Source organism: Malaclemys terrapin, chromosome 21, assembly GCF_027887155.1.
Source record: "Malaclemys terrapin pileata isolate rMalTer1 chromosome 21, rMalTer1.hap1, whole genome shotgun sequence".
NCBI classification, from domain to species: Eukaryota; Metazoa; Chordata; order Testudines; family Emydidae; genus Malaclemys; species Malaclemys terrapin.
In genome coordinates, this window is record NC_071525.1 from 20,731,545 (window position 1) to 20,738,210 (window position 6,666).

The following is a 6,666-nucleotide window of genomic DNA, read 5'->3' on the forward strand; positions in this document are numbered from 1 at the left end:
TCCCCCGGCCCCAGCGCCTCCCCCACCCCCCGGCCTCCAGCGCCACCAGCCCCCCCCAGACTCCCCAGCCTCCAGTGCCCCCCAGCCCACCGGCCACCAGCACCCCCCCGACCCCCAACTACCCCAGTTCCCCGGCCTCCAGTGCCCCCTGGGCTCCCAGCGCCCCTCCGACCCCCCCGGCCTCCAGCGCTCCGAGCCCCCCAGTCCCCCCCCGATCCCCCGGCCTCCAGCACCCGCAGCCCACCGGCCACCAGCCCCCGGCCCCCAACGCCCCCAGTGCCCGGTGCCTCCCGGCCCCCCCGGCCTCTCAGCCCCTCCCTGGCCCCCAGCACCCCTGGCCTGTCAGCCCCCTCCCAGCCCCCAGCATCCTCCAGTCCCCCCAGCGCCTGGCGCCTCCCGGCCCCCGCAGCCTCTCAGCCCTCCCCAGCCCCCAGTGCCCCCGCCCCCCCCCCGGTCTCTCAGCTCTCCCCGGCCCACAGTGCCCGCCCAGCTCTCCCCAAACTCCCAGCCTTCCCTAGAGCCCCCACACCTCCCAATGTCCCCAGCTCTGCCCAGGGCTCCCCAATGCCCCCAGCACCCCGTAACCCTCTGCACAGCCCCCTGCACCACCAGACATCCCAGCCTCCCTATATCCCTGGCAACCCCCATCTTCCCACAGGCCCCCCCCAATAAACCTAGCCCTCCTCAACCCCCCAGGACCAGCCCCATGGCTCCTGCACCCCCCCATCAGCCTGTCGCCCGGCTCTGGGACCGTCCCTGGGGGACCCCTTCCCTGCGCCACCCCCTGGGGCTCACGTCACTGGGGTCAGCCCCGCGCCCGGGCTGACCCTCGGAGCCTGCAGCCCCCTGGGCCAGGCCGGGAGCCCCCTGCAGCGCGTTCCCCTGGGTGGGACATTGGGGGAGACTCACCCCCCCAGCGGGAGCCGTGACCCCACCCCCGAGGCGGCAGTGACCTGGGCGGGTTCTTGGGGGTCCGGACACAGGTCGAATGCCCGGAGTGACCCCGGAGAAGGGAAATTACAGCACAGTCCAGCTGGGGCGGCCCTGCCCCCCCCCCCGTGAGACCCTGTCCAGCCACCCCCCGCCCCTCCCAGCCCTTCGTCCTCCAGCTGCTCACCCTGCCGGGTGTCCTGCGGAGGGCTGGCCCCCGGTACCAAGTGTCCGGGTCATCGTCTTCTGAGACCCCCACCCCTGGGACCCCCAGGGAGAGCCTGTCACGGGGCGATGCTCTGGACCTGCTCCCCACAAAGCCAGGCAGGACTTTGGGGAGCCTCCTCTCCCTCGGAGCAGACCGTCTTCAGGGCATGGAGCTCACACGGCTTCACCTCCTGGGTCTCTCCTGGGAGCATTCAACCTCCCCTGCCCCACTTCTCCCATCCCGGGCCAAAGGTGTCACCTGGTCACACCCTCGTCCTGGGTCTCCGGTTACACAGGTGCAACACTCCCCCCCCCCCCGTAATTCCCACCCTCGAGATATGGATGCAGCTGTTGCGGAGTGTGGGGGAGTTAGGGCCCTGCACCCCTCTTCCCGAGATTCACTGCGACTCTCAACCAGCCAGTAAAGCAGAAGGTTTATTTAAGGACAGGAACACAGTCTCAAGCAGAGCGTGTAGGTACGACCAGACCCCCTCAATTAGGTCCCTCGGGGAGGTTCAGGGAGCTTAGACCCCAGCTTGGGGTTCCCTGCGTTGCACCACCCAGCCCCAACCGCAAACTAAACTCCCAACTCCTCCCGCTGCTCCTCTCCTTTGTTCAGTCTCCCGGGCAGAAGGTGTTAATTCTCCCCACCCCCGTTCCTGGCTCAGGTTACAGCTCAGGTAGCTTCCTTCAAGGGAAGTCCCCCCTCCTCACTGCAACCCCCCTGCAACATTCCCAGGTCAAATCTGCCCTGCTCCCTGCTCCGTCACATCTCTCCCCCCTTCGAGACTGAACTGAGCGGGGTCACTCTGACCAGTGACCTGGGGAAGTTCAGGGCTCCCTCTCCGGGACAATGCGTCCGCTATCAGGTTGTCACGTCCCTTCACATGGACCACGTCCATGTCATAATCCTGCAGGAGCAGGCTCCATCTCAGGAGCTTGGCGTTGGCTCCTTTCATCTGGTGCAGCCAGGTCAGGGGAGAGTGGTCGGTGTGCACGGTGAAGTGACGCCCAAAGAGATATGGCTCTAGTTTCTTGAGGGCCCACACCATGGCCAGGCATTCCTTCTCGATGGCCGCGTAGTTCTGCTCCCGGGGTAGCAACTTCTTGCTCAGGTACACGATGGGGTGTCTCTCCCCCTTTTCATCCTCCTGCATTAACACCGCCCCCAGTCCTGTGTCTGAGGCGTCGGTGAACACCATAAAGGGCTTGTCAAAGTCTGGGTTTGCCAGAACTGGGCCACTGACCAGAGCCTCCTTCAGCGCCCGGAGAGCCTCCTGGCACTCCTCGGTCCAGACCACTTTGTCTGGCTTCCCCTTCTTGCACAGCTCAGTGATGGGGGCGGCTATGGCGCTAAAGTGGGGCACGAACCTCCGATAGTACCCTGCCATCCCAATAAAGGCTTGGACCTGCTTTTTGGTTTGAGGAGCGGGCCAGTCTCTGATCACCTCCACTTTGGCTGGTTCCGGCTTTAGGCAGCCGCTTCCCACCCGGTGGCCTAGGTAGGATACCTCAGCCATCCCCACCTTGCACTTCTCCGGTTTTACGGTCAGCCCAGCCTTCTGGAGTCGGTCCAGCACTTGTCTAACCTGGGATATGTGGTCCTCCCAGGTCTGGCTAAAGACACAGATGTCATCGATATACGCCACGGCAAAACTCTCCATCCCCCTCAGTAGCTGATCCACCAGGCGCTGGAAGGTGGCCGGCGCTCCCTTGAGGCCGAAGGGCAGGGTCAGGAACTCATAGAGCCCCAGAGGGGTGACAAAGGCCGATTTCAGCCTGGCATCTGCATCCAGCGGCACTTGCCAATAGCCCTTTGTAAGATCCATGGTGGTAAGGTACCGAGCACCTCCCAGCTTGTCTAGGAGCTCGTCTGGCCTGGGCATGGGGTAGGCATCGGCTACAGTGATGGCATTGAGCTTCCGATAGTCCACACAGAACCGGATCGACCCGTCCTTTTTGGGGACCAGCACCACCGGCGAGGCCAAGGGCTGGAAGACGGCTGGATCACCCCCAAAGCCAGCATGTCATTGACCTCTCTTTCCAGGTCCTGAGCAGTTTTCCCTGTGGCTCGGAAGGGGGAGCATTTTATAGGCGGGTGCGATCCTGTCTGCACCCGGTGGACAGTCAGATTAGTGCGTCCAGGCTGGTTGGAAAACAGCTGTTGGTACAGATGCAGCACCCCTCTGATCTCAGCTCGCTGGGCAGGGGTTAGCCTATCAGAGAGGGGAATTGCTTCCAGGGGGAAGCCAACTCTTGTCCCAGGGAATAGATCTACTAAAGGGTCATCTCCCTGCCCCTCCCACTGTCCACACACGGCCAACACCATATTCCCCCTGTCATAATATGGCTTCATCATATTCACATGGTACACCCGGTGGTGGTGTGCCCGGTTCGACAGCTCCACCACATAGTTTACCTCGTTTAGTTGCTTGACAACCTTGAAGGGCCCTTCCCAGGCGGCCTGGAGTTTGTTTTTCCTCACGGGGATGAGGACCATCACCTGATCCCCAGTGGCGAAGGCGTGGGCCCGTGCTGTGCGGTCATACCAGACCTTCTGCTTCCTCTGGGCTCTGGCCAGATTCTCCCTGGCCAGGCCCATGAGCTCGGCAAGTCGTTCCCGGAAGGTCAGGACATACTCCACCACCGAGTCTCCGTCAGGAGTGGCCTTCCCCTCCCATTCGTCTCTCATCAGGTCCAGGGGCCCCCTTACCCACCTTCCATATAGCAGTTCGAAAGGCGAAAACCCGGTAGACTCCTGGGGTACCTCCCTGTACGCAAACAGCAGGTGAGGTAAGTACTTGTCCCAGTCCTGCGGGTGCTGATTCATAAATGTTTTCAGCATCATTTTTAGCGTCCCATTGAACCTCTCCACCAGCCCGTTGGATTGGGGGTGATATGCTGAGGCCCAGTTGTGCCGGACCCCACATCTCTCCCACAAGCACCGGAGTAGGGCCGACATGAAGTTGGACCCTTGGTCCGTCAAGACTTCCTTGGGGAACCCCACTCGGCTGAAAATGGTCAGCAGCGCATCCGCCACAGTGTCTGCTTCAATGGACGATAAGGGCACTGCCTCGGGGTAGCGGGTGGCGAAATCTACCACCACCAGGATGTATTTCTTCCCAGACCGGGTCGTCTTGCTGAGAGGTCCCACTATGTCCATGGCCACCTTCTGGAAAGGCTCCTCTATGATGGGCAAAGGTCTCAATGCTGCCTTCCCCTTGTCCCGGGCCTTCCCCACCCTCTGGCAGGGGTCACAGGATCGGCAGTACTGCCGGACGTTGGTGAAGACCCCGGGCCGAGTTAAAAGTTCTGTAGCAGCCTCTGCCTGGTGTGCCGGATCCCTGGTGCCCTGCGAGAGGGATGTCATGGGCCAGGTACAGTAGCTTGTGGTGAAACTTCTGGGGAACCACCAGCTGCCTCCTGATCCCCCACGACTCCACTTCCCCCGGGGGAGCCCACTCTCGGTACAGGAACCCCTTCTCCCACAGGAACCTCTCCTGGCAGCCTCTCCTCATGGTCTGTACCACACTGAGGTCAGCCAGGCCCCTTAGCTTCCGCAGGGAGGGGTCCTTCTGCAACTCGGCCTGGAACTCGGCGGCTGGGGAAGGGATGGGGACCTGCTCCCTCTCGTCGGCTGGGTCGGAAGCCCCAGCCACCCCGCGGCCTGTCCTTGGGTGTTCCCTCCCCACCCGGGAAGGGTTCGGTGCCTCCGGTGGGACATCCTTCCCAAGGTCAGGGCGTAGTGCCCCTCGCCAGCTCTGGCTACGGGTCACGACTAAGGCGGTCTGGGGGCTGCTTGGCCAGTCCTCTAGGTCCCCCCCCATCAACACCTCAGTGGCCAAATGGTGGTGCACTCCCACGTCCTTGGGGCCCTCCTTGGCCCCCCCTTTCAGGTGTACCCTCGCTACGGGAACCTTGAATGGGGTCCCGCCCACCCCGGTCAGGGTCAGGAAGGTGTTGGGCACCACCCGATCTGGGGCCACCACCTCGGGCCGGGCCAGTGTCACCTCTGCGCCCGTGTCCCAGTATCCATAAACTTTCTTCCCATCCACCTCCAGGGGAACAAGGCACTCGCTCCGCAGGGACAGCCCCGCGCCAACCCTGTAAATGGAGAACTTTGAATCCGGAGCATCTGGCCCCCCAGAGAAGCTGGCCGGGGGCCCTTTTCTCTCTTGAGCAGTTGATAAGCTGCCAGCCCCTCTTGCGTGAGAAGCCTGCCCCTCGTCCGTCTGGGCCTCTACCAAGTTAACCCGGTGCGGGTTCGGTCTGCTCAGTCTGTCTTTGAGCTTGGGGCACTGGGCCCGAACGTGGCCTCTTCGGCCGCAGTAATAGCAGCTCATGTCCCGTGGGTCCCCTCGAGCCGGTCGGTTGTCCCTGATGCTGGGCATTCCCCGTGGGAGGGGATTCCCCATATTCCCCCTTTGGGAGGTCCAGGGTGACTCTCTCTCTGCATCGCGGCGGGCCTGTTCCTTTGGGGCTCCTCCCTGCCACCCCCTGACCGGCTCTTTACAAACTCATCAGCCAGCTGCCCGGCGTGTCGCGGGTTCTCTGGCTTTCTGTCCACCAACCACAGCCTCAGGTCGGATGGGCACCGCTCATACAGTTGCTCCAGTACCAGCAGTTTAATCAGGTCCTCCTTCGTCTGGGCCCCACCAGCCCACTTGCTGGCGTATCTTTCCATGCGGACGGCTAGTTGCAGATATGAGATCTCAGGGGGTTTATCCTGACTCCGGAACCTTTCCCGGTACATCTCAGGAGTCAGCCCAAACTCTCGTAGCAGGGCCTTTTTGAATAGTTCGTAGTCCCCTTTCTCTGCCTCTCCCAGTTGGCGGTACAATGCCACGGATTTGGGGTCCAGTAAGGGGGTAAGGACCCGGAGTCTGTCCGCGGGATCAACCCGGTGCAGCTCGCAGGCCGTCTCAAAGGCCTCCAGGAAGTCATCCATGTCCTCCCCCTCCTTGTATGGGGCCATGATGCACTTATCAAAGCTCCGTGCAGTCCTGGGTCCCCCCTCACTCACCACAGCCGGGGGTTCACTGCCCTTCAATCTCGCCAGTTCCAGGTCATGCTGACGCTGTCTCTCATTCTCCTGTCTCTGTCTCTCATTCTCCTCCCGTTCATGCTGTCTCTGTTGTTCACGATCCTCCAGCTCTCTCAGTTTTAGCTCTTTCTCCCATTCCAGCCAATTCCGCTCCACGGATGCCGAACGTCGCCGGGAGGATCCCCTGCTGGCCGGGGGGGTCACGGCGCCCTCGGTATTTGCTGGGCTCCTCCCCACCCTTCCCCTAGGCATAGGAAGGAGGGGTCTCGGGGAAGCCCTCAGCAGCCGGCTGACCACTCCCAGCTGGGACAGACACTGGTGCCTGCGCTGCATTTGCCAGGCTGCTTCCCTGAGACACAGGGATCAGTTCATTCGCGCGATCTTCCGCCTCCAGCTGGGCAATGAGCTGTTCTTTGGTGAGCCTCCCAATGCGCAGCCCCCTCTGCTTGCACAGCTCCACCAGGTCGCTCTTAATCCGCTTGGCA